This window comes from Pinus tabuliformis, chromosome 8 (genome assembly GCF_031772625.1).
Source record: "Pinus tabuliformis cultivar Carrire ecotype Pingquan chromosome 8, CPIR1, whole genome shotgun sequence".
NCBI classification, from domain to species: Eukaryota; Viridiplantae; Streptophyta; class Pinopsida; order Pinales; family Pinaceae; genus Pinus; species Pinus tabuliformis.
This window is the reverse complement of record NC_142294.1, coordinates 1,630,869,308-1,630,891,367: the sequence shown is the minus strand read 5'-3', so window position 1 is coordinate 1,630,891,367 and position 22,060 is coordinate 1,630,869,308. Positions and strand designations below refer to the sequence as shown.

The window sequence follows — 22,060 nt, the reverse complement described above, 5'->3', positions numbered from 1 at the left end:
GATGAGCATTTGGAATGAAGTTCAATATGAAAAAAATAGTAACAAATTTTGAAATATTTTGGAAATGAATTATTCAAACAATTGACTTTATTTATTTTGATATAATATTGTAAAGAAAATATTTAATTTCTCCAGTATTTATCAAAGTTTGTGAATATTTCACATTGTAAATCAAGTAGTCCAAATAATCTATTCAGTATGACATCAACCTAACAACATCATCTTAATGATATCATATTTATATTATTATTGGTATAAAATTTTTAAGAAATTTTTACACTAAACCAAAATAAAGGATATTTTACATTTAAGTAATAATGAGTTTAATGGATTATTATTTTTACTTATTTTATAATGAGTTTAATCATATTTTTGTAATGTTAATTCTTGAATGTATTGGAGTAATATTTATCACTATTATTTGTCCATAAACACGGAGTAATTTTTTAGTCTCTTTTTTAACAAAAACATGAATTTTTAGAAATATTTCAAACATCTCACTTATAATTTTCATAAGGTAGGCCCAAACCTTCCTCGATGCATCATTTATGAAAGTGATAAAACATGAAGCTCCTCCTAAAGACTTAACATTCACTGGCCCAAACATAACATAATGTATTAATTCTAATAAATTTGTTTTTCTTTCATGACAACCTCTTATAAAAGAAACTCTTCGTTGTCTACCATAAATACAATGCTCACAAAGATAAGTTTAGGATTTCAATCTTAGAAGTATATTTTTACTAACAAGAACTTTTAGGCACTTTTCACTCATGTGGCGCAAGCGCTTATAGCATAACTCCACTGAGCTTCCTTCTTTTGCAACAACAAATCTATTTGATATCTCTGTTGTTTCCCTCATTGTATAACATAAGATCAGATAATATAATTGTATTTATGTCCAACTAATGACCACAAAGTAGGGCAAAGGGATTGTTGAGTACAATGATGTATATACAAAGCGGGAGAACCAAACGGTCTCCTATAAAAGATACAATGCATGAAGTAAATCAACATCTAGCCCTAGCGGAAAAGATCCAGGAGCTAATAGGTCTGAGGATCAGACCCTCTCCTAACATCCAAGGCTAAATGAATAACACTAAAGAAACTCAACAAAGTCTGTTGACCCAATGAAGAGTCGGTGGCAAGTGCAGACTGTCCACTAAATCATTTCCTGGGGTTTTGCACACTGTTGAATGCTGGAGGACCTAGTCTATCTCCCAGGAACGAATCTAAGATAGATCTGTCGCTGAGATCTCGTGTCGCAGGGTGAGGTCCCATAGATCGTCACTAATATAGAGTCTCGATACGTATTTGTATCAATCAATCTCTTGGTGCCCCTGTCTGAAGGTAGTACCCTGACAAATGTCGTGATCCTCTGTGTGGGGTCTAGTTTGATGGGAGGCTGAAGAATATGTGCTCGGAACCTGAGAGCCTCATGCATATATAGGGTCAAACATCTCTGATGGGAAAAAGTCGGCGAGGGTTCGAGAATCTCTAAACAAGAAATGAAACCTTCCTCTAATCTCATAGTAGACAAGGCATCCAAGAATGAAGTGCACCTCGGTCTCCACTTCCTATAAATGACATACCTGGCAGAGTCTGTTTGGTCCATCCACCTGGTGGTCCATCTCTATTCAAAGTCTATCAGAACCTACTCTAAACTAGCCTAGAGGAATGTGAAGAGCATGCATTCAGTGGTGAAACATATACTGGGGTCGAACAATGAGCCCGTCTCTCAACTCCAAGAAGTGCTCAACGTAGAAGGCCATCTTTGGGCGCAACCCTCTCGGAGGATTGACCCAGGTGACCTGGACGAACTGCCTATAGATGTCCTCCCTAATGATCTTGTTTAACTCCTGTCTAGTAGGTAAAAGGTGACTACGAGCATCTAAGGAATATCGGAAAGGAGGGAAACGTTCCAACTGAATTCCCACTGACTCTAAGAGATTTGAAACTCCTATAAACCAACATCTGGCTCGGCTTGAGGGAGTAGAACATGAAATAGTCTTAGAAGAGCAATATGCCAAGTAAGGATAACGGTCCCTACTCTTTATCGAGTCTGCAAAGCCTTGGACACGATGCAAGAATGAAACCAATCTGAAGACCGTCTCAAGCCGAAAGGGCTGAGATCCAAACTTTGCAAGGATGATGTGCTGCTGTATTGTCAGTTTGCACCTAATGATGTGGCGGAGAAGAAGAAACTGGACTCTCTCAGCTGAAGCCCAATCAGACTCAAGTAAAGACGGTCCCCAAATCTCTGAGCCATATAGAACAGTGGGACGGATCAAGGTGTCCATGAGGCTCATCTTGGAAGAGATGTCCTGGAAGTGATGTCGAAAGCACTATCTGTCGAGAAGGGCTAAGGATCCATATCCTTTGTTGATCTGACGCTGAAGCGCTAGTCGCAAACTGAAGCGAGGGCCTGAGAATTGCACCCCCAAGTAAGTATATGTACTGGTGATCTCAATCTACTCCCCTCTGAATAGAAAGTGAAGGTATGAGGTTTTCTTCAGCCCATTGAAGATCATAACCTTGGTTTTACCTAGGTTGACTGTCAATTTTCGATAATCACAAAATAGAGCTAAGGCATCCAGCTGCCTCTGTAATCCTTCTGGGGATGAGGAGAGGAGGACTACGTCGTCAGCAAAGAGCAAAATAGATATTAGAACCTGGTGAAGGAGGCATCCAACAGTGTCCTGGATATGCTCGTAAAGAAATGCTTCCAACTCATCAATATAGATCCCAAACAGAGTAGCAGACAGTGGACAACCTTGTTTACCCCAATAGTGCTTCGATTGAAATCATACATCCCATGGGCCACGTGAAGACGATCAAGAACAGACTCATATATGCGCATAATAGTGGTCAATAGGGTTGCAGAGATGCCAATATCTCTGAGTCTCCGGAGCAAGGCCTCCCTCGGAACAAGGTTCATGTCTTGAGTCCTTTAGCCATCACCAACAACCCTTTACTAACTTTCCAGCCACCTTCCCTGAAGGTTGTAGAGGAGCCTTCATCATCTAATTGCCCCATAGAGATCAAATTCATACACATCTTTGCGACATGTGTTCATTTTTGAGTTAACATGTTTTTTGCTTAGGTCAGTTACTTCATTAATCCATTAGCCCATTATTAATTCCATTAATCCATTAGCAATCACATTAACCATTATCATATGACAATATCTGATGAAAGAACATCAAACATAAATGCAAAAGACGAACAAAGACAAGAGGACATCAGATTTGGAGGATGCTAGGGAAAAACCCAAGATGGGGAAAACCCTTTGATCAATTCTTCTTATTATTATATCAAATGTTCACCAGAGAGAGAGTACAGAAGTAAAAAATGACTTGCCAAAACAGAGTCAAAACAAACCTATCAAATTTGCAGTTAAAAACAGTCAAATTCTACCCTAACCAGAAAGTCAATTATGGTCAATGTAGTAGCAAACAGTCCTCTATAGAGCTTAGTCAAAGGCAGTCAAACTCGACCTTCTGAAGTGGTTAGATTTAGCCCAAAATAGTCATGAAAACAACGATCAAACTTGGTCAAACTCTGTGGTTAGCTCTGCAGTCAACCCTGCGATTGGTCTATGATCAAAGTCAAAAAAATTCCTTGGTTCCTCAGCCAATAGATGTAGCCTACCAAAAATGAAATTTTGGTACAAAAACTGCAATCAAAGGAGGTCAAACCACCCCTGGTCAACACTGGTCAAATATGCAACAGTCTCTAAAATTTCAGCCCTGTAATTCACACTGCAATTTGTCCTTCTGCTACCACACATGTGAGGAAAAGAGATGCCAAATAAATTGTACGAACCAATCATATGAGGAGAGAGAAGGACGTGTGAGTGAGTGAGGTGCCAAATGAGGTTGGAGGTCTCTTTTCTTTATACAAATCATTGAGGGTGAAGTGACATGTCTCTTGGGCTTCATGAGCCTACATGAAGATGTGTCTGACCTTGACAATTTGTACATGTGTGGGCATAAATTCAAAAACACATTTCTGCTTGTCCAAATTTGATGATCTTTAGGTCGATTTTGGTCCTCTCGAAAAAAGGAATTCAATGAAATAATCATCTCCATTAAATGAGTTTTTCAATAGTGAAATTTTTCCCTAGTTGACAATTTTAATGCTCCCTCTCAATTAGGGAGAATTCCACCTGCCAGTACATCCATCATCATGCCATCCTGTCATCATATACCATCTTTGCATCTTGTCTCTACTGTGTTGAACACTGATGTAACAATGAAGAAGAATTGATCGAGAGCAAGTTAGAAGACCTTGCCACTCTTCACTAACAAAAGTTAGTCCATGGGTAGAACCCTAATTGGATTTGATCCCAAATCAGGTTGTTGAACACCATGCATCCTAGTCATAGGGAGTACGGCAGTACACGATGCGTCCATCGGTAGTGATATGGTCCCTAACCACTTTTCCCAACCCATTTTGCAGGATGATGCTGGGGAAACAACAGGGAAAGAATAAATCACATCCTCCTCACAACCACGCATAGGGAAAGGATAAACCACATCCTATAGTCACATGTCGCAACCATCGTAGGGAAAGGATAGACCACATCCTACGTGCATGCGAACCATCGAGAGTAAGGAAAGGATGAAACACGTCCTACATGCATGCCAACCAACAATCGTAGGAAGGATCCTACACATGGGGAAAGGAAGAACCACGTCCCATCGACATGTCAACCATCGATCATAGGGAATGAGCATCCTACACGTGGGAAAGGATGAACCAATCCCACTGACATGTCGACATGTGACGACCGAAAGATGCCTATATGCATCTCTCACTGGGGTATCTGCAGGAGAAGGTGAACTACTTATCCTTCTCATATGCCATTGGAGAAGGTGAACCATTCATCCTACGCATATATCATCGGCTATAGGGGAAGGCAAACCACTCACTCTATCATCATGGAGTATAATGGGGGAAGGTGAACTACTCACCCTGTACACAACGTACCTATAGGGGAAGGTGAACCACTCACCCTATGGTCGCACATAGCTCCAAGAAGTACCCCAAGATCTCCCAGAGCTCAATGTTCAACTAGGACCCTCCTAGTAGGGTTTATCCACAACTCCCAGCCTCTCTCTGAAGAAAGATAATCTTGACCTTAACAAGAGCCTATGTAAGGATGACAATAGTCTGCTCATCCAACCAACAATGATGGAGCTTGGTAGCTCTCCAATATACCATATCAAGATAAAGTGGTACCAAATACCTGGAGCTGTAGTGGAACGTGGATTCTCTAAAAAATGAATCCTGCTCAAGAATATCACAATATACAACTATGGTTATCAACACGTGCTCAAATGGCTCACTGAAGAGATTCCTCAACCAATTGGCTTCATACTAAGCCATACTTGATGTTATATACATTCAACCTCAATATTACTTCTAGAGTAACTAAATCAAGAGATATAACACTAGATGTGCTCTTTCCATCCATCACACTGCCAACCGAGCAAACATCAAAATATTCATGCAATCTTAGATTCCAACTATGCACCTTAGATTATAGATAATAGAATCACAGAGATATCTCAATAAGCAGTTATCCAATATATGAGGTTCATCCATAGATTGACTCAGAGTCTTCATAGTGAGGCATATCACTGATAGGGTGTTTATCAAGAACACCAGGGATCCCACAAGATATACATATGCAAACTAGTAGCTTCTCCATCTCATCATACATTTAAGTGTAGGGAATAGTGCATCAAGGCTAGGTATTCCATCTTGAATTTAAAATTCAACTTCCTCTTACATTGATAAATGAGAGGGTCATCAATTAGACATCATCAATCACTGCATCATAGCTTGTCCATAACTCCCTCTAAATATAGGGAAATTGACCTTGCCAAAACATAATCATCGAGCCACCTGTAACCTATCCCTTTTCCTTAGGTCCATGTGCCAAAGTCATCAATCATAATCATGCAGCTTCCATGCAGCCTCTCAAGTTACAAGGGTATATCCAGGCATCATCAGAGTCATCATAATCATAATCAGTTGCCATGACTTGCCTTCATCAATAGACATCGTGTAAGAAGAGTCATCGATTCATACTATCAGGGATTCTATAGCTCCCTCTTAAGCCTTACTTTACCTGATCATCTAGATATCACTATACTTCACGTGATCATTTAAATTATGTTAACTCTTTCAGTTTGTGGAATGCATAACTTTCCCAAATGATATAAGAGTTGGTCCTTTACATAATAATCCAATTCTTCTACTTGCTTTCCATGACTTAAAGTTGCATATATATCTTTAAAATCTACATCTTGAGCATATTGTTCAATGTAACTTTCATGCATTACTGAGTTATGCTTAAGTATAGTAGATGCATTTATGATTGGTCTTGATAACATGTCTGCAACCTTATTGTGTATGCCCTTCTTATATCTGATGACAAGATGAAATTGTTGTAGAAAACCCATCCACCTATAATGTCTTGATTGTTGCAATTTAGTTTGTGAGTGCAAATATTGAAGTGGTTGATGATCTGTATGTATGATTGTTTCTTTACCCATTAGGTAATGTTTCCACTTTTTCACACTTTGTACTAATGCATACAATTATTTATCATATGTGGGATAATTAATTACTGCAAAAGCAAATATCTCAAAATGATAGCATATGGGTTTTTCGTGTTGCATCAACACTGCTCCCATGGCATAGTCACTGGCATCTGTCTCAATCTCAAATGGATGTTGAAGATATGGCAGTGCTAGTAGTAGTGTTGTACTGATTTTCTATTTTAAGGTGTTGAATGTTTTCTGTTGTTTGCCTCCCCACTGAAACATCTGTTTCAATCCTGTTAAAGCATGTAATGGAGCTACAATCAAAGAAAAGTTAGCAATAAACTTTCTCTAGTATTGTGCTGCACCTAGGAAACTCCTAACCTCTGTAGCAGATTTGGGTTTAGGCCAGTTCACAATGACTTCAACCTTAGAGGGATCTATCTTCATTTCACCACCCCCTACAATATGACCCAAATAATTTAAAGATGTTCTGCCAAATTCACAGTTTTACACAGAGATTTTCTCTTTTTAAAACATCTAAAGTCTGCTTTACATGCTTTACATGGTCTTCCCATGTCTTACTAAAAACAAGAATGTCATCTAAATAAATAATTACAAAATCATCAATAAATGGTCTGAGTACATCATTCATAACTCTCATAAATGTAACAGGAGCATTAGTTAAGTCAAAAGGCATAACCAACCATTCATACAATCCTTGCTTTGTCTTGAAAGCAATCTTCCATGCATCTTGTTCTGCAACTCTGACCTAATGATAACCACTTTGCAAGTATAACTTAGAAAAGTAAACTACTTCTTTCAATTGATCTAATAAATCATCAATACGAGGAAGAGGATAACGATTTTTGATCGTTATTTTATTTAGTTCTCTATAATCAATGCACATTCTCCACGAACCATCTTTCTTTCTCACCAGCACGATTGGAGATCCACATGGTGATGTGCTTGGTCGTATAAACCCTTTATCGAGCAACTCCTGTACCTTCTTTTTTATCTCTGCATTCTCTAGAGTTGACAACCTGTACATTCCAATGTTAGGTAATGGAGCATCTTGCTGCAAATAAATATCATGTACTATTTCTCGCTTGGGTGGCAGACCTTTTGGTTCTTGAAATAGAACATCATACTCTGAAACAACTTTAACTAAATCAGCTTTCTGTTTAGAATCACAGCATTCAAATGTATTGGATTTTTCAGGATCCTTTTCCTTTACAACCATTAGTAAAAATTGCTTACTTGACTTCACAATTCTTTTCATCTATCCTAAGTTTATGAGAGAATAGTTACCCTTGAGTTTATGAGCTTTTACAATATACTCTATTCCATCTTTAGTGAGTTGATACTTATTTTCAGCTCTATAGAAAATAGCTTTCCTATCATACAAGTATGGACTTCCCAAAACAATACCACATATATCCAGTAGAACTCTATCTAACTCAACCTCATCTACAAATGTTGATCCAATAGCAAACCTAAGTTTACATTGTCTCGTTACTTGTAGCTTTGTTTTATCACACACCCAACCTAATGGATATGGCTTCTCATGAGGTTTTGTTTGTAATCCCAACTTCTTTACAACTGTTTCAGAAATCAAATTTACTTGTGATCCACTATCAAACAAAGTATCAACCTTATTGTGCTTGGAAATTACTCTAATACGAAAAAGATCATTTCTTTCCCTCTCATTACTTTCATTATCAACAGATTGTGCAGAATTACTTGTGGATGCTTCAAAATCTTTACCTTTAATACCTGTGGCTGTAATTGTTGTTTCATCGCCTGAATCTGATCCCAAGTCCTTCTGAATAGTTGCAACATTCTTTTTCTTCCTTCCATCGAACTTCTTAGGTCTTCGTTCTGGATGCAAAAGCCATCAGTGTGCCTCATCGTGTCCTTCTTTCTTGCAATGAGTGCATGAAGGTTTATCCTTCTATACAGTGTTTCCTTTCTTCTCCTTCCATTTCAGTTCTTCTTTTCCTTTGCCTTCTGGAGGGGCAACTAGAAAAGGTTCCTTTGCTCCTTTATATGGTTTAGGTGTTGAAATGCTTTCACCTCAACCCTTCTTAAACTCCAGATACATCTCTTCCACCATGGCTCACATGGCCATAAAACTGTCCATGAACTGAGATTTTGATCCCAGTGGAGCTTCTTCTGCCATTCTTCTCCGAGAAAAGACTCTTCCAATCTCTGGATTAGCCTCAACAAGTTCTCCTTCTCCTAGTCTAAGCTTTAATCTAGTTAACATTCAAAATCCAGCACAAGCTTGTATAACCTTAACAAAACCAAAACCAAATGCTCTAATACCACTTGATCTGAAAATGAGATCTTAAATCAATATTAAGGTATTATAGACTCATGTGCAGGAATGCCTATATTACTTAGTGCAATGGATCGAAAAGATTGCGAATAATATAGACAATTAACAGTCAAAAAACATAACAGACACACACATCAACACCGCAAATAATCAAGGAGTTCACCAGACTTCCTGGCTACGTCTCCTGGTCCAGCTTTCAGTGTCGACCTCTATATTATGTCTTTAAGAGCAAAATATTACAAGTGTGAGCTCAAGCAGAGTCTCAACACAACAACAGTGATATTACACAGGGATTTCACTCGAAAACCTCGAGTTTAAAGAGTACACAGACTCTCCCTCTTAGTGCCTCTGATCAACTGTTCATAGTTGTGTTTTCTCTGACTCTCTGTCTCTGAGCAACTGCTTCTCTGTCTTCTGGTTTCTCTTGCTCCCCTCTCTGTCGCTGCCCTCTATTCTGCCATTGGATGGCTTTTAAGCCTATCGGCCTTGTCTGTTCGCCTTCCCTCCTCGGGCTTTCGAGCTCCCGGCCCCTATCCGTTCATCTCCCTTTTGAGCATTAAACACTCATTGTAATAAACGCTTAAGGCACCAGACAGTTTCTTTTAGAAACGAAAGGATCAGTGGACGTGGTGAAACCGACCGTTCGGTCTTCCTCCGCACAAATCCCCCGATATAATAAATATTTGGTCCTTATTCATTTTTATTGGAAATACATAGAATACATTGAAAAACAACGAAAACCCTGACAAAACGCTGCCTAGCGGATTTCAAATTTTATAGAACCGCACCTATAACTCCGTCGGGTCCGCCTTTTATGGATGTTGCAAGCCCTTTGTATTCCACACCGTTGATCTGCCCGATCTCCAATCCAACGGTTGACAGCCATTTCAGGTGGCCTACGTGCACGTAGATTACCCTCCCGAAAAAGCAATTTTCTCTCTCCTGTAGTGTGCTACGTGTCGACCGGTGTATGGAATCGGGCGAAGCTCGTCCAATACCACTCACTGCCTGAAGCCCGCCCGAAATACTATTTACCACGAAACCCAAATAACATAAGTTGCACTCATAAATCCTTTCGGGTCCGTGTTTTATCGCTGTAGCACCATATGCCATGTCTCCTTTGTATTTTGGTTTTATAACGGAAATACACCAATACACAGAAAAAGCCCGACAAACACTTTTATATCGGAACTCAAATATTATAGGGTCGCATTTATAAACCTGTCGGGTCCGCTCATTGCATATATCGCATGTCGCTTCACTTCCCGATCTCTGATCTTCGATCGCTTCGATCGGCCTTATCGGCTATCGACGTATCGCTGTTTCATGGTCCATTGGCATCACCCCTTTGTATTTTGCGATGCGATAAGTCACAATCGCATATCGCTGAGTCTTCGGGCCTGCGGTTTGGGCCTTTCCCCTTTAAATCTGCGATGCGATATACGTGGTCTCCGCCATTGATCTGCGCGCCAATTCGACGGTCCACGTTATATCACTGGATCGTAGTCACAACCTACTTAGGGTTAGCGCCGATATGCCCTACTGACCTCCGCCGATGCGATCTGCCGATTTGATCTAGACCGTTGATCTGTCCGATCCAACAGCTCCTGTGCAACGCCATTTGAACCTCCGCTTAGCTCTGTTTCCACCAATTCTTAGTGTTTTTCCGTGTGATAGTGTTTTCCGATATTCGAAGACTTAGAGGTTTAGAGGGTTTAAGATCCATTTTGGATCACCTAACTTAAGGGATTCTTTGTTCTTTATGATTTCTATAGATGATTTGTTAAGGGTTTTTCACAAATTACACCATCGCTCACAAATTTGACTAAGAAGGGGGCCGTTGAGTGGTCTGATTCAACATAAAAGTGTTTTGAGCACTTCAAGCAGGTGATGTGCACATACCCTATGTTGGCAATACCATATTTCTCCAAACCCTTTGAGTTGGAGTGTGATGCTTCGAGAGATGGGATAAGACTTGTTCTTATGCAAGATAAGCACCCCATTACTTTTGAGAGTAGAAAATTAATAGGCACAAAGAGGAGTTATTCAATTGATCATAGAGCGTTGTTGGGCATTATGCATGCCTTAGATAAATTCAAACCATACCTAGTTGGGGGTAATTTTATCATCAAAACAGATCATAACAACTTCAAATATTTCATGAACTAGAAGGATCTAAATGATAGGCATCATAAGTGGGTTGGTAGATTACATGCATATGATTTTGACATTGTATATGTCAAGGCGAAGAAAATTGTAGTGGTTGATGCACTTTCTAGGAGGCCTCACATATGTTCTTGGTGGGGATTTTTATTGATTGGAGGGAGTTAATTGCAATAGAGTATTGCAAATATTCATGGGCTACAACAGTTGTGGAAGGCACAATTATTGGTGTAAGATATACAGTGGTAAATGAGTTGATTATGTCTAAGAGTAGAATTTATTTGGTGCCTTCTTCACAGCTTAAGGTAAATATATTGAGTTATTTTGTTTTATTTTAATAAATAAAATGTCAAATCACCGCACACTAACTATCGTGCATTTTCTATTGGCGGGACATTTCATGATGCACCTATGGCTGGTCAATTGGGTTTCTTTTAATATATAGGAAAATCTAGGAGATATTGACATGGAAATGACTTCAAAATGAAGTCCTTAAGTATGTTAGAGAGTGTCTTACTTGCTAGCAAAACAAGAATGAGCATACTTATCCAGCTAATCTACTTTAGTCCCTACCTATTCCTAATCAGAAATGGGAATCTATCTTTATGGATTTCATCACAAGGCTACCTAAGGTACTAGGTAAAGATTGCATCTATGTGGTGGTTGACACGTTGACTAAGTTTTCACACTTCTTTTTCATTTCAACGACTTATATGACAACATAGGTAGCTGAATTGTTTTTCACTGTGATTTTCAAGTTGCGCCAGATGCCCAAAAACATTGTTAGTGATAGGGACAAGTTTTTGAGTATGTTTTGGTAGGATCTCTTCATATTTAGTGGGACAGAGCTCACTCCTAGAAATAGCTACCACCCACAAACAAATGGTCAAACAGATATAGTGAACAAAATGGGTGAAGGGGTATCTTAAGAACTATGTTTTTGGATAACAGAGAGCTTAAATCAAATGGATACACCTTGGTGAGTATTGCTATAATGCTACTTATCACATGTTTGTCAGAATGTCTCCATTCATGGATTTATATGGGTATGAGGCTCCCAACTTCATGGATCTATTGTTTGTGTATAGTAGAGTTCCTAAGGCAAAATACTTACTACAAGAGAGCCAGGACATCATGAAGACATTGAAGGAAAATTTGCAATAGGCACAAAACTAGCAGAAGTTTTATATTGATCAAGATTGGATAGAGCACACTTTTGAGGTTGGGAGCATAGTTTATTTGAGATCGTATCCATCTAGACAGTCCACTCTCAAGAAGAGTGGAGCAAAGAAACTCAAGCCTAGGCTTTATGGACCATTTAGAGTATCTCAGAGGGTTGGAGAGGTTTCCTATGAACTTGAGCTACTAACTAGCAACAAGGCTCATAATGTATTTCGTGTATCCAGACTCAAAAAAGCACTTGGTCATAACGTGGTTCCCTCATTTGAGTTGCCACTATTGGATGAGGAAGGGAAGTTGATGTTGATTCCAAAAGCCATCCTTGATATTAGAGAGATGACTCTTCATAAGAGGGTCATCAAAGAGTTTCCTATCAAATGGAAGAACTTACCAGTAGAGGCTGACACATGGGAAAATGAACAGATATTGTAGCATCCAGAGTTGAGATTGCTTGAGGATAAGCAATTTTGGAAAGGGTGGACTGCAGTGTCCCATTCCCATCTAATGGAGTTGGTGAATGCCTAGCCTATCAGTTAGCTCTCGTAGGCTATTGGGTTAGGGTTAGAGAACCTTGGAGGTAATTGAGCCAATAGTTTGGCGATGTTTTATGGTCAGTTGAGATCTCACTTGGGATTATGAGCATGATGCCCTTTTCTAGAATGATTTCGAGATAGTTTTCTAATACTTACTTTTTTTAGTAACTTAATTTCGAGCATCGATTGGGCCAGTGGGCAGGGTTACTATTTTTAGTATTGTCGATGGGTTCAATTTTGATGACTATCTCATCATTTTATATAGTTCAGTGGTTTTAAATAAAATAACGATAAGTCATTAGTTAATAAAGTTAAATCAAAGATTTAACTTTATTGTTATTTTTAGGCCGATAGGCCTTCCTTTGAAAGGGACTTTCGTCGTCCCTTTGTTCCTCATGCTAACACGTGGCATCGGATTCCGAATGACACAACCAGGAGTCTTTCAGTCTCGTGCTGACAGGTGGAGCGGGACAGTTCTGCGAGGGAGTGGCGTCAAAATAGAGCGGGACAGTTCTGCGAGGGAGTGGTCGTGTATTCATGGATATTTATGTTCTGCGAGGGAATGGCGGCGTCGTCTCTGTTTTTATCATAATCTGACCCTTTCGCTTGGGAGGAGGTTTTACTATTCAGGTCGCTTTGCCAGTATTTTCATTGTCCCAGAGTTTACTTCCTGTCTGAGTTGCGCGTGCTGTTACAGAGTGTCCAGTTATCAGCCAGTTTTACTGTCGGGGGTTTTTCCAGGTTCGAGCGGATGACGCTCTGCCCCTTTCCAGGTAATTCATCATCTCGACACCTCTTCTATTAATTCGCTCCATGACCGGGTTTCCTGGTATCTTATTAGGTTTAATTCATGAATTGAAATTCTTCTCGCAGGTTGCGCTCTCCAGATAGCAGAAGGCGTACTCTTCAATACCCAGTTCCAGATAATCGGAACCCTTGCCGTAGGTAAGATTAATGCACCCATTTTTTGCTTTACGGTTCATTATCATTGATACACATGATTATTTTAGGGTTTTCACCTCACGCCGTGCACTTCTCAGGTATGCTTCCACTGGGGTTCGGGAGTCTGGCAGCTTCTCAACACTGATATCCTTGGCTTCACAGGTGCTCTTTACTGACTTACTTGCAGCCTTACGGCGGGTTAAAGAATTATAGGAAGAGGGTTTACATTCTTATGTTATACCGAACTGAATAGTTTGCTTATCGAGAGGTCTCCTGGCCAGTATTAACCCTGTGGGGTTCATAATTTATAACTGTGCATAAAGAAAATGTTTTGACTTCTTCTGTGTATAGTGTATAACTGTAATTGCTAGACAGAACTCTTCTGCGGGGTGATATAATTTTTTTAAAGGAGCATGGATGCAGATTGATATTTAATGTTTGTTTTCCGATTGTGGCTGTCGTGTTTAGTTAAATGGTTTGGTAATTTTATAAAATTGGGAATAAGCAAATGCTACAGGTTCTTTATCGGTTTCCTGTTGACTTCAAATAATTTCTCCTTTCCTTTGAAAAGGTTTCTCTGTCGCACTGGTTATAACATACCAGAGCCAAATATTACGATTTCTCTCTCTCTCTCTACAGAGATATAAATTAGAGTTGTGTTTATTTTTCAGTTTATTGTTCCCTGTTCTTTAAATGTGAACAGAAGAATAAATTCATGCACCCCTAACTTCAATTGGTTTATTCACCATGAGAATCTTTTGTGGGGTTCTGGACGGGGTCGGTATCAGATTGGCAGCCTAGTCCTAACCCCCTCGACTGTTGAATAATTAGTTTAACCCATATTAATCAGAACGATTCCATCACTCTCTTTGTTCTACCGCTTAATTTACTTTTCTTTATAAAAGCAGGCAACGGTTATATACTCTTTTCTTAATTTTCCGGGTCTTTCCTTTCGGTTTTAGTATATAGGTTGATTCACAACCCAAAATCCTCTTTCTCTTCCAGAGTTCGATACTCTGCCTTCTAAGGGAAATAATAGTTTTATCTGTAACACACCTAAAAGTCATCAAATTCATTCAGAGTTCTTCCCTTTTAAAATAAAATGCTGGGTCTACTGTTCCCACTACATGTTTATTTATATATCTACTGCACATCATTAATAGGACTTATACAGTTTCGATTACAACAGAATGTATATATTGGAACCATATTTCAATACTGTTAACAGTAAATTGTAAATGATTTCAATCATGCATTTAACTACAGATTTGAAGTCATTTTTGTGTACTTATCTGCCTTATGTTAAATCGTTTTACCTGTGCGTTTATATTGCAGGAATGATTTCATAGTTTAGATCCTTTTAACAGTTAAAAACTAATAAGGACTTCTTCAACAACGCATGACCAAGTCTGGAGGGTCCACTGTGCAAGGTAAAGCATTGCTATTCTTTTGTTAATTATTTTTTATAATTGAATGAGTGTAGTTTCAATTCTTTTCATTATTTGAGTGGGTTTAATTTCAATACTTTTTAATTACGGTTTGTGTGCAGTGTGCTAGCACAACGAAGACTTCATATGAACTGTCCAATTGAATAAAGGATGGTCTACTTCAAATGTAGAATTTTATATAGAACCATTATTAAATGAATGAACAAGAGATTTTGTGAATTTTCATAACAAAATTTTACATGGTGATGGTTTAAAAGTGTTTAGAACTAATGTTATTGATTTTTATTAATTGCAATTACTTTCCATGGTTAAATCTTTGCTTTCAAAATTTAACAGTAGGTATCATGCAAGTAATTTTCAACAGAGAAATTAGAAACCAATTCTTGCATATATAGTTCAGTTGTCTTTGAATAAACCAATTCTTGCATATATAGCTCAGTTGTCTTTGAATAGCTCCCACCATGGTGATGTAGACAGAGGTCTGAAAAGGTTTGTGCGGCAAGCAGTGCAGCATTCGCAGATTGGAACAAATATTTCACAGCTTTTATCTGGGGTTGTTGCAGGTGCTGTCAGCAAGACCTGCACTGCCCCATTGGCTCGGCTTACAATTCTCTTTCAGGTCCATTGCATGCACTCTGATGGTGCGAGTGCGAGTTTGCAAAAAGCAAGCATTTTCCGTGATGCGAGTGCGAGTTTGCAAAAAGCAAGCATTTTCCGTGAAGCATCCCGGATTGTTTCTGAAGAAGGGTTCATAGCTTTTTGGAGGGAAAATTTGGTCACAATTGCTCATCGACATCCTTATTCTTCCATTAGTTTTTACACATAAGAAATACAAATCGATTATGCAGTTATTGCCTGGCATGTGAAAAAACATAGAAAGAATGTGAGCACAGACCTGTGTAATTGTCTATTAGGTGGTGGTGCAGAGGAGTAACAGCTGCATCAATCACATATCCATTGGATGTTGTGAGGACTAGATTAGCAGCACAGACAAATGTGATGTACTGTAGAGGTATTACACATGCCCTCTGTACCATTTGCAGAGATGAAGGCCTCGTGGGGTTGTACAAAGGCCTTTCGCCAACTGTTTTGGGAGCTGGACCTAATATAGATATTAGCTTCTGTGCTTATGAGAGTCACAAATCTGCTTGTGAGTCTGAGAGACCTCAGGATTCACCTGTTGGGATTAGCTTGGCCTGTGGAAGCCTCTCAGGTGTTGCATCCTCAACAGCAACGTTTCCTCTTGATTTGGTGAGTAGAAGAATGCAACTGGAAGGTGCAGGTGGGCGAGCTCATGTTTACAACAACAGGGGACTTGTTGGCATATTCGGACAGATAATTGGAACAGAATGATGGGCTGGTTTATACAGGGGCATTCTTGCAGAGTACCTCAAAGTTGTTCCAAGTCTTGGTATTGTGTTTATGACTTACGAAATCATGAAAGGGCTTCTCTCTGAAAGGCATTCCAGGGATTATATGTTATTTTCAGGCTGGCCTCCTACACCATCTTTGCCACAGAGGATGATCACTTGTATGTTAAGGATAGCCCACAAATGGATACGCGGTGAAATTTGTGTGATGCATTAATATTTTGGATATATCAATCCTGCGGAGATGTTTATTTGTTATAAAACAATTATTTGTGATAAAACAATCAGATAGTTTGTATAAAATTGAATGATTTGATTTGAATTTTTTATGTTTTGTTTTCGGCCATTTTATTTAAAATTTGTTATATATTTCTTAGAATTGTTAGTCTGTTGTATAATTTATAGAGTCTGAGCGTCTGAAGGTTAGTGTTGAATCTATGTATTTAAAAATTCATTTTAAATAATCATCATCTTGCTCAAAAGTGTATTATCATACTCTAATGGAAAGAGTCAAAATGTTTATTAATTTGATTGTGCCATTCCGGTTAATTTCCTAAAATTTGACAAATATTTCTTAAAAGTATAAGTTTGGATTGTGTAATTTATAGAATCCTAGGGTAACTTTCTCCACCCAACCTTGAGAAGGGCAATGTCGTCCTCTTCTCCCCCCAAATGAGGTTATCCACTGGCTCAAGTCCAGCTCAAGTTATCCCTCTTTTGACAGTGTCCTGTCAATTTCACAGACCTTTAGGTTATCCACTGGCTCAAGTCCAGCTCAAGTTATCCCTCTTTTGACAGCGTCCTGTCAATTTCACAGACCTTTCTCATCCTTTTTCCATAACAAAGACTGAACCCCTTTCTTTCCACTCAATTTCACATACCTTTGTTATCCTTTTTCCATAACAAAGACTGAACCCCTTTCTTTCCACCGAGACTTCCTTTTATCTCCGAGAAAGAAAGGTACAACTGTCTCTAACTGTTTCTAACTGCGTGGAGGTTTCCCTCTTGAATTATGGAACTCCGTAATCATAAAATAATATTATTCGCTATTTAATTATTATAAAAAAATATCATTAGGCTTATTTACCAGTCTCAAGTAGGTAAAGTAATTCAAATGTATGTTATTCAATATTTAATTATTATAAAAAATATCATTAGGCTTCCAGGAGCCTTATTTATCAGTCTCAAGTAGGTAAAGTAATTCAAATGTCATCCTCGAGTGTTACTCCCGATCCCCATTTACCTAATATCATAGGAAAGTTTGAGAGAATGGGGAGATTGGACTTTGGTAATAGCATCTGGCTTTGTTTGCTTGCTTGCTAGGACATTATGTGCCAACAGGTCTTATAGTTTTCAGATGTTAATTTTTTGGGCATTGAAAATGTACCATATTTTTCTTATAAATCTAAAACAGAAGGTATGTAGTTTTACCTCAGTACAAGGAACGTCTATATCTTATTTCAAGTTAAGAAACAGAAAGAAACGAAATTTCATTCATAACTAATACATATAAAATATATCGACTAATTGCAGATTACCTGTTTAACAACTGCAACTGCAGTGCTTCCACTGCAAAAGCAGTCTATAGTCGGACGAGACCTCAATTCTTTGTCCATTACTTTGTACGCTTTCAGGTAGGTATCTTTCCAGGCAGAAAAAAGACTGGACTCCTTTCTTGAACTGACTTGGCCATCACTTTTGCTTGGAAAAATATATAGATAAATACCTCAGGCTACCAAAACAGTGCCAGAACAAGAAAAATATAACTAATCACACAGTCTAGAAATCATTATGTTATTAGACAATAACAGTTAGAATTTATATTCTAAAAAACTGTGGCTAAACCATATAGCGTAGGTTTACAAGAAATATATAGTTTTAGGCAGACATACTCTAGAGTGCACAAATAAGTATAAATTATCCAAAAAATATTGTGGAGGCCCATCCATTTCATTCTACTCTGAATTCTGCATGTCTGCTGCTTAACATTTCATTGAGTATATATCTACAAATCAGTGATTTTGGGATCAAATCCCACAAAGCAATTCTAGCAATTCTATACCTGCTCTTCAAATTCCTTCAAGCTTTTGAAAGTAAAACCAATGAATTATCAATATAATTTTACCATAATAAAAAAACAATTAGAAGGCGTTTAGCTAACTCAAATTGCTCATCCGTTAGGCTTGAACCAACATCTCTTCTAGAGAAATTCAACAATTCTAATTTAATAATCCTATCGGCCTCTTTTTGTACCTTTTGGGACAATTGCTAGTAATATTTTTAATGAAGAGACTGTAAGGGTAGTTTTAAAATGAAATATATTTTATTAAAAAAGATGAGGACTTTAATTGTGAGATTAAAAGTGATTTTATGTAGTTCCACATGGTGTCATGAAGAGGGTCGAACTTCTTGGGTTTCATTTCATATTTTGGTTTTTATAATTGATGTTGTCATTTTTTGGAGATTACTTCTTTAAACCTCCCTGGGTATTATTTATTTTGATCATACATTGTAATCTTGGGTATTGTTCATTGTGACCATACATTGTAATCTTGGGTATTGTTCATTTTGATCATTGTGCTAGGAGACGCTCTACAACCTAGTATGGGGGAGATGTCTAGGATGTTAAATGTGTGGTAGATAAATAGTGAATATTTTTTAAATGTCACACTCATCAGTGTACATATGTTATGTAAGCATTTTGTCTTGGTCAAATTACATTAAAAATAATATAATAATAATAATAAATTAATAATTAAAATGTCCATGGGGTCTTGGATAAATGACGATCAGATGCTCTGTTAAGGCATTCCTTGATGTGAAGTCACCGGTTCGATTCCCCGCACCAATTGGGGTGATATATTGGACATGATGAAGATTTAGTCTTTCCAAGCTTACGAAAAAAAAAGAAAAAAAAATAATAATTAAAAAAAATTGAGATAACCCATGATTTTTCCCATGATATTCTTCTCTAATGGTCAAATTACATAAAAAAGGTAAAATTTAAATAAAATTAAATAAGAATAATAATAATAATTATTATTTAATTAAAATAAAATTGAAATACAATAGTAAAGATACGGATGGAGGTTTTTGGGCTCCATTTTTTCACAACCCGTGGTTTTTCCCATGGTATTCTTCTCTAATGTAGTTTATTTAAAAGTATCATTCACTAATGTGGGAATTCATTGCAATAAAAGTTTTTAGCTAGATCAAAGTAAATCCTAATTTCCACCACAAATATCATAATCCTGAGGAATTTTCATATTTGATTTGGAAAATAAAACCACTTAATAAATGCACACTACACAAAGACTTTATAGCTCTACAAATGCATGTCTTCTAGGTAAAACTTGGAAAAAACAACCTTGCTCACTTTGTTTCAATAGCTTCAAATATTAGATTTTTCTAGGTTGTTTTGTATGTTATGCATTTTATTTTATATGTTTGAAATTTTATTCTTGTGCATGAAGAGAAATGCGAGCATGAAAAAAATAAAATCCAATGTATGCAATCTTATATTTTGTTTATATTTATTTTTCCGCATTAAAATTTATTGGAGTTACTTAGATTACATTGTGTTAACTATTAGTTTTAACCTCCATATAAAATTTAGTAGAATATATATCACAAATAGTTTAGATACAATTATTATTAAGTTTTATTTAAAACATCAAATGATAACAATAAAAATAAAATTAAAACAAAAATAATTAATATCCTCTCCTCCTAAAAAACATAAATATATATTCTTATTAAATTTTATGATGTAATAAAGTTTATTAATTTTTATCGTGTAACAACAAAACTTTAACTACATAAAATACATATTACATAAAAGTAATTTAAAATATTTTTTTATTTTATATATATTTTAATTTTTATAAATTAATATAAAATGTATTTATTATTTAAAAAAATAATTTAATAAATCAGGATTTACATTTCTAACTTCCCATGGCAATCTTGGAGCAATTTCCATGAATTAACATCACTTTCTGAAATACAAATTAAATTAAAACAATGTATAATGCCTTTTATACTGCATTCTTTATGGGACTCCTTGTTATGGAGCAATTTCCATGCATTAACATCACTTTCGTTTTTTGAAATACAAATTAAATTAAGACAATGTATCAGCGTTTTAAACTCCATTCTTTATGGAATCCTTTTTATGGACATGCATGAACATCACTTTTGGTTTTAACAATGTATAATGCCTTGTAAAGGCCATTCCTTAAAGATTTGATCTACTTTTTAATTTTATTTTTCTTAATTCAAATTTATTTTTTAAATTCATATAAATTTGCACAATTTTTTATAGATATATTTCATTAAAACAAATATAAATACGCCTTTAATTCAAATTTATTTTTTAAATTCATATAAATTTGCACACCATTTTTAAGATATATTCAATTAAACAAACATAAATAAGCCTTAAATATAAACTAGATTTGATGGATATTTAATATAAGCACTTGGTCGTTTACCCGAGTGGTTGGGATGGTTGGCTTATTGCCTCCTCACCCGGGTTCGACTCTCGTTGCATGTTGAGCTGCTCCGCAACATATTGTACCTATTCCGCTTCGCTATATGGTGTACGAATTCAGTTGTACGAATATTGTATATAATGTAAATATGTTGCTTCTTAAGTGGGGATTCCTTCCCCCTGACAAAAAAAAAATAAAAATAAATAAATTCGATGAATATTTTGTCGGTCTTTGAAATTATAACTAAATTTTGATAAAATTTATCCCTGTACGCTAGAAGTCGATGGCTAAACCAATTCTGTTAAATTCAAATTGGCGTAGTCTAAGGATTATGTTTTTTTGTCTTGAAAGTTAGAGAAATTCCAGTCATATTTTGGAAAAAATCTGGTAGCGATTTTTGTAAATCCAAGTAAAAACTGTCAAACTTCATAATTTTAGAGGCCTCAGAAGTTTTTGATAGTGTTGAATCTATTTCCATCATCAAAAACATGATTCAAACACTGCCTCTACAAGATTTTTTGAAATTTTTTGCCTAGATTCGGACCACTTTTGGGAATCCACTTTGTCAAACTTCATAATTTTAGATGTCTTAGAAGTTTTTGATGGTGTTGAATCTATTTCCACCATCAAAAACATGGTTCAGAAACTGCCTCTACAAGATTTTTTGAATTTTTTGCCCGAATTCCGGTCACTTTTGAGAATCCACTTTTGGCCGTCCGGACAATTCCTTTGCTTCCACAGAGTACTCCATTCAAATTTATTTTAAACTGGATCTAAAATATTTATGGTCCTTCAATTCTTTTTTTTTTAATTTATATCAATTTAAACACAATTTTTATATAGATATATTCAATTAAAACAAATAAAAATAAGTTTTTATTTACAAACTTAAAATTTACTTGCAAATAAATTCCAAACACCAAAAACCAAAATTAATAATATATTCCATTAAAACAAACCTAAATACTTTGTCAGTGTTTGAAATTATAAACAAATTTTAATAAAAATTTACCCTGGAGGCCAAAATTATAACCAAA

The 22,060-nt window shown here is 36.7% G+C and overlaps 1 pseudogene across 1 annotated transcript; it reads left to right on the top strand.

Moving 5' to 3' along the window:
* Nucleotides 1-13,190: 13,190 nt before the first annotated feature.
* LOC149242376 (uncharacterized) lies at nt 13,191-16,852 on the top strand (annotated as a pseudogene). Its single transcript, XR_016246632.1, has 5 exons — nt 13,191-13,543; nt 13,644-13,715; nt 13,811-13,874; nt 15,048-15,142; nt 15,634-16,852. The product of XR_016246632.1 is annotated as an uncharacterized LOC149242376 (transcript).
* The last annotated feature ends 5,208 nt before the right edge of the window (nt 16,853-22,060 follow it).